Source organism: Aplysia californica, unplaced genomic scaffold (assembly GCF_000002075.1).
Source record: "Aplysia californica isolate F4 #8 unplaced genomic scaffold, AplCal3.0 scaffold00315, whole genome shotgun sequence".
In the NCBI taxonomy this organism is placed as follows: Eukaryota; Metazoa; Mollusca; class Gastropoda; order Aplysiida; family Aplysiidae; genus Aplysia; species Aplysia californica.
In genome coordinates, this window is record NW_004797585.1 from 276,172 (window position 1) to 287,349 (window position 11,178).

The window sequence follows — 11,178 nt, forward strand, 5'->3', positions numbered from 1 at the left end:
TGTTCACATTGTTCTCACATGTGGGTTGGGTGTAGCAGAGGGTGAGGTTCCAGTTCAGAGAAAAAGGGTTAGGGAGGAGACTACAGAATTAAAGGTACTTAAACAGTTTCTTTGTGATCTGCCCAAGTTGCCATCTCACTATTGCCGAAGGACTCCAGTAAGTTATACTTGGAACCTGTTTTCCAGAGCTTACAGGCAGTGTACCGCCGTTTGTATAAAGAAAAGTATGAGTGTGTGTGTGTGGGGGGGGGGGGGGGGGGTATGTGTATGTTATGTCTCAAATGAATTCGAAGGTGCTCTGACTGCAAATAAGTTTGCTCCTTGTGTGGTTGATTTTTTGTCATCTGATTTGACTCTAAATCATTATATTCAGATGGATGTGGTTGTATCAGAACTGCAAAGTCACAATGAGTTCTGCACTGTTACATTTCAGCTCTGCCAAAGGTAAAACTGTAACATTAAAATTCCTGGAGAAGGGCTATACACAGATGGAGTTGGACAGTGTTCATAGCACATCTACTACCCAGCTGATTATGTCAGGCTAATGGAAGAAAGTAGGAAAGTGAAGCCATATTTGACTCATTGTATCTTTTCTGATTTCATCAAACTAACCAACCAGATGGTCAAATTAAATACAAACTGAGATTTGATGATGACTGGTCACATCTGCCTTTGAAGCGTGGCGAGTCCACAGACATTCTCCATAAAGACATGAAGGGACTGCCTCTGTACCAGGGTAGAAAGTTTAATTCGTCCATAGAGAACTTTAATAACACATGCAAGAAATGAAGTCTGTTGTGCCATCTGACTACCACAAGTTCTATGACAATCTAGAACTGAGTACGTCACCAGTGCGCAAGTTAAAACCCACGGTTAAGTCTAATTTGATATGCAGTGTATTGTGTTTTGGTTTATGTAGTTTATTTTTTAGCTAACCAGAGCTTTAGCTTCATTGGGTAGAGCATTTTAAAGCGTCTTAATGGTGCTTGGACAAGAGGATAATTCATTCCTGTTGACACTGGATGCTGCTATGGCATACCTCATCTTGATGACTTTCTATGTAAAATTTGTTATTTAATTAGGCCATACATTAGGTGGAGAAGCAATATATGGGGTTTACTTGAGCTTTAAAAAAATCATATTACTTCTAGAGTCTTCCAACCAAGTTAAACCATGTTTTTAGAGTTAGAAGCATTTCAGTTTCTCCCACTGGAGAACTGATGGGTCGCTTTTCAATCTTGCTCAACTTCGAGCCAAGACCAAAATCAACAAACCAAACAAGAATACGAGACCTTTTCTTTGCCGGTGATGCTGCTGTTGTCGCTCATAATGAATCAACCCTACAAATAATCCTGTGTTTAAGAAGATTGAGATGGCTGGGCCATGTCAAGAGAATGGACGACAACCGGATTCCGAAGCAATTTCTCTATGGACAACTTGCCCAGGGAAAGAGACCAAGGGGAAGGTCAAAATTGAGGTACAAAGACATCTGCAAAAACAGATTACCTAAGCTTGGAGTAGATGTCAGCATCAGTGAAGAAATAACCGAGGACAGGAAAACATGGAGGAAAATGATAAATGAAAGAACTATTATGCTAGTGACTAGAGAGCAAGCACTGCGACAGAATCTGCACTTCAAACAGGAAAAAAGTAGCCATAAAAGAAGCTCCATGAAGACAATTCGTATATACAATGTATACGGAAATTCTTCTCTGCCCCCCCCCCCTCTCTCTGTGTCTCTGTCTCTCTCTCTCTGTGTCTCTCTCTCTCTCTCTCTCTTTCTTTCTCTCTCTCTGTCTCTCTTTCAGACCCCTCCTCCCCTCTCTCTCTCTCAGTCCCTCCCCCCTTCTCTCTCTCTCAATCTCTCTCTCTCTCTCTCTCTCTCTCTCTCTCTCTCTCTCTCTCTCTCTCTCTCTCTCTCTCTCTCTCTCTCTCTCTCTCTCTCTCTCTCTCTCTCTCTCTCTCTTGTAGCTAGACAAGAAACCAATCCTTCTCACAATTTCCTTGAGAATGAAGGATCAAATACTAGCTTTATAGTAAAAACTTAACGACGCATTTAATCTGTCGACAAGCCCATTGCCTAATTAGAATTATGTGGAAATAAAGTGCGACGTTCAGTTTTAGATATAATAACAGTATTATTGTTAGATTCTAGATCTACAGTACTATGTAGTACTAATTAGAACTTTTATAGTAGGTTTCCTATTGGATTGACTGCAGGTGTAGTCATTTCGAGTTGTTCGGTAACACTAACGTGTCACGATGACTGAGTTAGACGTAACGAAGCGCGTGGCGTCCCCGCCGGGTTGGAGAATTCTAAACGAACATTTCGTTCGTCGACACTTGGACGGTTAGAAATCCAAAACTGAGCGGTCTATCCGTATAACTCTGGTTTAGGACTTAAAATAATAAAATTTCGGCAATTTTGTTTTAAATACTTAAAAGTAGAGTCATGTATTCCAGTCTAGCGCAATTTAAGACAGTAAATCCCCATAAGAGCCTTTGAATTCAGTTTTTTGTCTCTCCTGTAAAATTTACGAAATCGGAGTTGGACGGTTAGAATTCTCCGCCGACGATATTTGCTATATGGATGCCAGACTGATTACATGAAATTCTTGTGAAATGCCTCGATAGTCCAACATATTCCCAGTGGTTGAGCTAAGGTTGTTAAAGAATAGAGAGTAAACATAGACTGATATTTATCTATTTAAGGTAGATTTTAAAATTTTTATTGACTTAATCCCCTATAATACTGCTTTTGGAAGATTTGATTGTATATCAATGGTGTTGGGCACTAATGGGCATAGGAAGCCTATTTTAAAGGAGAGATTTTATGACTGATAAATTTAACTTTCAAAGAATACTTCAATTCAAATTTTACCTTGATGTTTCATGCACTTCTAGGTGGGTAGTTGGTGGGTGCCGTGGTGTGGTTTGCTCCTTCATTTCTATCAAACATTTGTTGTTCTTATCTGGCCTCCTTGGTTTCTTTATATTTAACTTTGTAGTAACACTTTTAACCTTTGGCATTTATTTGACCTATTTGTGTTGCAAGTGCCATAAAATTCTTACTAAAACTAAAAACTTTGCGCATTTCTAGTCTATGAATTTCTGCACCACTTATGAAGATAACATATTTAACCCTGCTTTACAACAACAATTTCGTTTAAAAAAAATAAAGTTTTAGAATATTTTTAGAGTTGGCCCATTTGTGCTTGACACCCTCAAGTTGTTGTTAGCCTTTATAGCCTGATGGTTGTGTGTGAATTTGAAGGCTTCAGTAATTACAGAATGTTTTATCTTTAGAGGCAGCTGTTTGACGTATTATTAGTGATGGTGTTTAGATATGATTAGACGTTATTTATTGTTTATAACTGAGTGGTTGTGTTTTAGCTTTGGTTGAATTTGAAAATTTGAGTGTTTCTTGTTTGCTTTTTAAAAATCTCAGGCTGCAGTCATTATCTTGAGCCAGTATTTTACTTTACGTAAAAATGAAATGGCTTTTTGGCAATGGTGGTCTTACTAGTCAGGAGCCGTGCTACAAAGAGAAAAAATTCATTTTCGTGGAGAAAGTCAACTGTTGTATTTTGTTCCAACTACTTAGGAATGTAAACAATAGTTGTATTATGTCTTTTCCTCTTTTGCTCTGAGCTGTGATGATATGTGCACTGTTGACAGGACAATGGTGCCACCTCCACAGTTTGTGTTTATACAGTGGAGATCTCTTAAATTAAAATGAGTGATTACGGAAATTATAGCGCTATTTCAAAAGACGTCAGAATCCCCAATTTGTTTTAAGAAAACTGCCAGTTTGCTGAAATGCTCTTTTTTCTAAACCAAAAGGAATTTTTTAAAATGATATCTTCTAATTCTTTACTAGCAACTCCTCAAGTAACTCAAATCATCAAGTCTTCCCTGCTTCAAGATAGCGAAACAGAAGAAAAAGAAGAGAACGCACATGTGTCAATCACACGCCAGGGAGAGGCATTGCCTGAGTACTCTTTGCCAACATTTATCACACAGATTAATAGGTTTAAAAAGTGCGTGACTCTAGGTTAACGAATGTACATCTCTGATGCACAACCTTCAATGGGTCATGGTTTACTGTCTCTGCGAGCCTAGTTCACAGACATACACTTGAGCGTGTGCATTGCTCGTGATATGATTTATGATGTCGCTGGCATTGAGTCTTTTTACCTCACTAGTGAAGAGTACAGGATGGTGTGTTGATCTTCTCTTGCTTGTATTTTGTTTGACTTCAGCAGATCAAGCAAGCTGACAATTTAGGAGAGAAAATATAAAGCATGCACCCTGCATCTTAAATTGCTGATACCGAAAGAGGTAGATGAGAAAAAACTTTCCAAATGTGGAATTTGCTGTAAGCGTGACATTCCTAATTCTACTCTGTAGATATCTATCGCTGGGAGAGAAAAAATTTAAACGGCAAACAGCAGCAAGTTTTTTTTCACCCTCCTTGAAATAGGTGAAGAAAAGAAGCAACGAAGGAGCAATGTCTCTAAACCAAAAATATGACTAGATGAAGATAATCCAGCAATCCTGCAGATTTTGGTTTTAGCGATCTCCACTGTATATGTATTTCTTTTGCTTTACAGAGAACATGCTCACGAACTGTTGAAGTACTGTCTTATTGATATTGTTTTTATGATGTTTATTATTGCTCTGATTTTGTATCATTCTGTTGTGTTGTAGTGATTGCATTTTCTTTTCTTTGTGGACAAATATTTGACGTAGTATACCAAGTTCTTTCGACCACTTGTATATGCCTGTAGACTGTCTGATGTTTTACTGCCCAGCAAGGACGATTTTCAAAACTTTCTTTATTTGTTGAATAGACAATGAAAATGATTTGATAAAATGATTTGATTAGCAACAGCTGTAGTTGCATCGACACTACAGAAGTAAGCTAAGCTGAATTGAAAGTAGGAATTTCACTGGCTAGTTGAGACTGTTAAAAAGTGATATTTGCCTTGCTTTTCTTCTTCTGTAACCTGGTGCCCAAAGATGATGCTAAGTGTTTTTTTAACTGTGGTCCATCCTGGGAATCCCCACAACACAGAATTTTAAACATATTTTTAAAAAACTAGTTCTAGAGAATAGGTACGAGATATCCTGGTCTGGCAAAAGAGCAAACATTGATATACCTTGATTTGTAATTATGTTATTTTAAAAATATGAAAAAAATTGTAAGAGATATATCATTGGCAAGCTGTCTGATGGTTCTTTGTCAAGAAAGCAACATTTTTCATGAGAGAGATAAAACCTCTTTCAATTCTATTACTATTACAAATTTTTATCTGAGTTATATATGTTTTCATTATTGTTTTCAAAATTTTGAATTGAATTTTGGCCAAATTTTTACGAGCATATGCAACTGATACCTCTGATCAAGAAACTGCAATATATTTTTTTTTAAAGAAAAAATTTGGACTTAGTACGTCTGAACAGCTGCCCGACGATATGGCCACAAATGTGTAGATCTTGTCCCTAGGGAACTAATCTACCCATGGAAATAGTTTTCTCCTTTGAAATGCGTCTTTTGTTAAATTAGAGCTTTGAACAAATCTTTATTTTAAATAGACAAAACTTGGTTAAATGCAGAAATATTTATGACATTAAAAAATATATATATTATTCAGGTTGTTTTACCAGACGACTACAAATTTTATATTCAGAAAGTGTTATGCTGGCTTTTATCAAAAATCATATCTCTTGTAGCAATGCAGATGAATTGACATTTTTCTTCTCACTCAAGTCATGTGCCAAATGCATTTTACATTCTTTCATTAAATGATGATTAAAATCCTTTCATAGCTGGTTGCCTTGATCTGTTTTAGTGTAAAGTCTGAGACAATATAGGAAGCAGTCTGTGGTAAAATGGTAGCGCACAAAAGATGTGAGGGTATTTTTATAGAAGCACTCCCGTTTCGCGTCACATCCATTACCAGAAGTCAGCTCCTTCACCACTTTAGAAATTAGTGCCGTTGGATATACGAATAAAGTCAGGTTTTTTTTAGTTAAGGCTTAGTTTTAGGATTTTTTGTGTGGATAATGCATGCTTTTATAGTCATTGGGGGGATAATGCATGCTTTTATAGTCATTGGGGGGATAATGCATGCTTTTATAGTCATTGGGGGGATAATGCATGCTTTTATAGTCATTGGGGGGATTTCAGGGGTTCTTTACATGACATGCGAGTATGTTATATCTGTGTTGTAGGTTCAGGGGGAGGGGTTCTCCCCCCTGAAATAAAGTGCCGTAACATCTAAACTAACCATATGCGACGATTTTCAATGCCAAAATCGTGTTCAGGGCCCTAAAAAACCTAGAAAAAGCTACAAAATGATACCCTTTATGAGACGGGAGGGTTTCTATAATTTTACCGATGTGAGTTCAATTCCCAAGAGGGGAAGTTCAGATGTGTCCCACTCCCCCAGATTGACTGTGACGGGCATGGTTGGAGCAGCCAGCCTCCCAAAGTACCTGAATTGTGTCAATGGGGATAAAAAACATTTGAAATATACATAATAAGTGGCCTATAGATGGACCTTGTCTACAGCTTAATATAAAAAAACAGTGACCACAACCTGATCAAGTTCTCTTTAAATGTAAAAAAGGCTCCTTTCTAAGTTTCTTCGCTTGTCCTTTGTCTGGTGCATTAGTATGAAAGGTAGCAACAACTGCTTTTGTTGTGCTACAAGAACCATCATTATCATCATCACCAGCATCAACAGGGATATGGTTGTCATCATCATCATCATCATCATCATCATCATCATCATCATCATCATCATCAATCATTTTACTTTTCCATGAAAAATACGACTTTCCTTTTTAGCAGAAAAGGGTCTTCCAGTCCTTTCTGTGATACTGTCATTGGTTTCTGCTATAGGTTTCAGTCAGCACAACCCTTAAAAGGAGACTCCCAGTATCTAATACCCCATCTGTAATTATAAATGAAAAAGAAAAGAACCACCCAACAGTATTAAGTTGAGAAATGACTTCCTGAGTTGTCTTTTCGTACTTCAGGAGGTCTGTAACTGTAACAGATTTCAGCTTTGATAGTTTAGAACAAGTAGGAACTGTATAGTACTTTTTGCTCCACTGATGCTTCATTAACCTTGTGCTTTTACAAGCTGTTATTGTTGGTGGTTGGCAGTTGCCCTGGTGGGATTTATCCCTAGGCCCTTGTTTTCTATTAAATATCTATCATCCATATCTATATCTGTCGTCTTTCTTTTCTCTTTGTATTTTATTCTCTCATTATAACTTTAATTTCTGGCTTTAAAAAAAACTTAATTGTGTTATAAATGCCGTGAAACTTGTATTTAAAGAAACTTTCTGGTCCTAATGCCAGTAATAGATTTCAAACTTGAGAGCTCAGAGTCAGCAGGTACTGTATGCTCCACCGATACTTCATAAACCTTGTGCTTTCATAAACTCTCCTCCTTCTCAATGACTCTGTCTCTGTCTCTCTTTCTCTCTCTCTCTGTCTCTCTTTTTCTCTGTCTCTCTGTCTGTCTGTCTGTCTGTCTGTCTGTCTGTCTATCTCTATCTCTCTCTCTCTCTCTCTCTCTCTCTCTCTCTCTCTCTCTCTCTCTCTCTCCCTCTCTCCCTTTTCCCTCTCCGTCTCCCTCTCTTTCTCTGTTGTTTTATTTATAGCACTGTATGTACCTTAATGCTGCTGGTTCAAATGAATTTCTATATCTGTCTGTTATTGCTTACCATTAAAGATACTGAAAAATACAGTGTATCCTAATGCTGGTACATTGTTGACCTCTGTGAAATAATTACAATTATTGACTTACTGGTTTTTGTATTTTGACATAATTTTGTTTGTCTGAGAGATCCAATTCAATAACTGTGATAATCCTTGCTTGTAAAAAAAAATGTTGAACAATTGAAAGTATTAAAATGAAGGGGGAAGTTTGGGTGCATAATATTGAACTATTGAGTTTGACGCCCCTGCTTTGGTCCAGCAAGTACAGTCAAACCTGTGTAAGACGGCCACCCATTGTCAGGGAGAAAAGTGGCTGTATAAGACAGGTGGCCGTCTTAGGCAGGACTGATCAAGATGAAGAAAACAAACCATTCCCATCTGAGGTCCCAATCGAAAGTAGCCGCATTGTTGTTGTTGTTGGTGGTGGTGGTTTGTATTTTGTTTGTAATTTTTATTGTGTTGCTGATTTTGCACAAGGGTGACAATAAAACGAAATGTACCAGACGAGGAAGACCGAGTGCCATGTTAAAACAAACACATGGGTCGCCACCACTCGGAGAACGAGCGACGCTTCTGTCACAATTTCATGTTGACGTCGATTGTAACTTTGTTAGACTGGGTAAACAGTGACCACTCATCTCACTTACGATTTGCGCATGAATTCTGGGCGGGGCTTATGGGTTATGAGGGATCACACACTTACCTCACCAGCAGCTGAAAATTGGTAGCTATTGGTCAACAGTGGGAGGGGCCTACGCAACATGATCGGTTGTAGGGACTACCTAACAACAACGACAGGTGATTGAATTATGATGGCTCGCCCACAACGCCAGGGGCCAATTCAAAAGTTATGACAAAACGTAATGGAGTCACTAAGGTGGCCGTCTAAGACAGGTGTTATTGCTTTGTGTGATAGGGGTTGTGTGTTAAAATATGGGGACCGCGGCCGCGTTGGACAGGTGCCCGTTTTACACAGTTAAATTATATAGAAAAAACGCAAGGGGGGGAATGGAAAGTGGCCGTATGTACTGGTGGTCGTCTTATAAAGGTGGCCGTCAGGGCAGGTTTGACTGTACTATAAAAACATACAAGATAAGAATATTGTAAAGCCCTTTTAATATTTTTTCTTCCTGGTCAGATACTTTTTCGTCTTGAATAAAGAATATGGTTTTGAAAAAGAATTATAGACAATCTTTTAAAGGTTCAAAGATCTGTGCCGTTAAGCTCTTGGACTTTCTACTGTAAGGTCATGGGTTCAATTCCCGTTAGGGGCCCAACATTGTGTTCTTGGAAAAGGCACGCTACACAAATGTTCCTCATGTTGCTCAAGTGGGAGTAGGTTCCTGGCTATAGATAAAGATCGTGTCAACTTGTTAATGTTTGAGCATCAATCAGCTGCTTGCACTGTTCGCTTCCTGAGAAGCCGAGAATGTTTCTGAGTGTTCTGGGGTCTACTAGGGTAATAATAGATGTAAAATGCAAAGAGCAATCTGTAGAGAGTGGATATGCACCATACAAATGTAATAATAATAATGATGATGATATTAATAATAATAATAATAATAATTATTATTATTATTATTAATATTATTGTTATTATTAATATAATTATTTTGATGCTGTTAGCTCAGCTGGTAACATTATTGGCTACAAAGCGGATGCATTTTGGTTGTGTGGTGACTTTTCATTCATGGTTTGCCGCCAACATAGCTCCGTTGCATTGAAGAAAACAGTTTTTAACAGTGTTGAAAGGGATGGAGAACTACTTCATGTACCATACCATACAATAAACTCACTATTGTGTTGGATGCACAGAGGACCCAAGAGAATCGTTATGGAGACTTTACTTGCTCCTGTCTGTATCTGAAGGGCTGTGGAGGTAGGCCTATACTTTATCCAGCTCAGCACAGGTTTACCTCTGACCGTCAGGGCCAAGGCAGCCCTCCTCCTGAATTTTTATGTAATAATACTGTGCCAGTGTTGTCGTAAATTTATTTACAACAGAGAATTACTGTGTACTTTCCAACTGTTATCAACCAGTTTCCCCCCGTCTATTTATCTGAATGCTGTGAGTGTGATTTTTACCTGCACGCTTTTATGTCCTGGACGTGTTTGCTTGTTTTCTTTGTCAAAGTCAGCGAGTTGTTGTTCAGAATTCTGAAATGTATTAAATGATTTGTGAAGCTTTTTTTGTCTGTGTTCTTATTTTGTTTGTAATTTCATAATGATGACTGTTTATTTGATGTTGTTGTTGTTGTTGTCGTCTCTGTGTTGTAGCTTGTCTGCTTTTTAAAAATGTGATTGTAATTTCTCAGTAATAACTGTTGTTGTTGTTTCTGTTGTTGTTGCTTTTGTTGTTGTTACTGTTGCCGCTGCTGCAAGGGTTGAATTTGATTTTTGTTGTTGTTGTTGTTACTATCATTGTTGTAGTCATTGTTGTGTTGTTGGTGTTATGGTGGTAGTGATGATAGTTGTTGCTGCTGCTGCTGCTGTTGTTGCTGTTGATGTGTGGTGGTGGTGATGATGGATTGGAAGTTGTTGTTCTTGCCGTTGCTGTTGACTTTTGTCGAAGCATTTCAGGCCTGTTTCAACACTTCAAACGGAAGGAACAATTGGAATGAAAACGTGCTCATTAGTTAGGTTTGCTTGATGGCCTTGGTGCTGTTTTGATACGAACGATTGACTGGGAACGGGAACTAGAGGAAGTCGCTATGTTGTATGACTCGTGACAGAATTGGTGTGATCAGCATTTTTGTCACGTTTTTTTGTTTTGTTTAGATCGGATGTATTGAGCGCTCCAGTTGTATTTGTGTGTGTGTGTGTGTGTGTGTGTGTGTGTGTGTGTGTGTGTGTGTGTGTGTGTGTGTGTGTGTGTGTATGTGTGTGTTGGAAGAGAGACAGACAGACAGACGGACTGATAGACAAAAGAAGGAAAAGAAGGGGGAGAGAGAGAAAGAGAGAGAAGGAGGAGCCGTGTATGTGTCAGCAGCTGGGATTTCAAGAAATGCGTCAACATCGAGTATGTTCACAGGCTTAAGTACTAAAGGGTTTATCCCCAAAACACCAACTGTGGAAAGGACATGCACTTTTGACCGGCCATATAGTTGTGTAAACATTCACCACGATGCCTGGGGTGGGGTCAAATTTACTTTTATGCAGAATTCAGTGGAACTGTAATTCTACACGTATGCTAGGGAAAAAAATCGAAATCTGCTGTGGAAGGTGAAAGGCTTTTGTTTATATTCTCAACAAAGTGAGATTTTCACTTAAAAGATGAACTATTAATATTGATCGCTGGAACTCGTTAAGAGATACCTTGCGTTTTTGAACAAGTTGTTGGTAGTTCTGCGAAAGAGACAGAAAAAGGGACAAACAGAAAGCGAAAGACATAGTGCGTTTGTGTGTATGTGTAGGAGAGATCGATATATATATTATATATA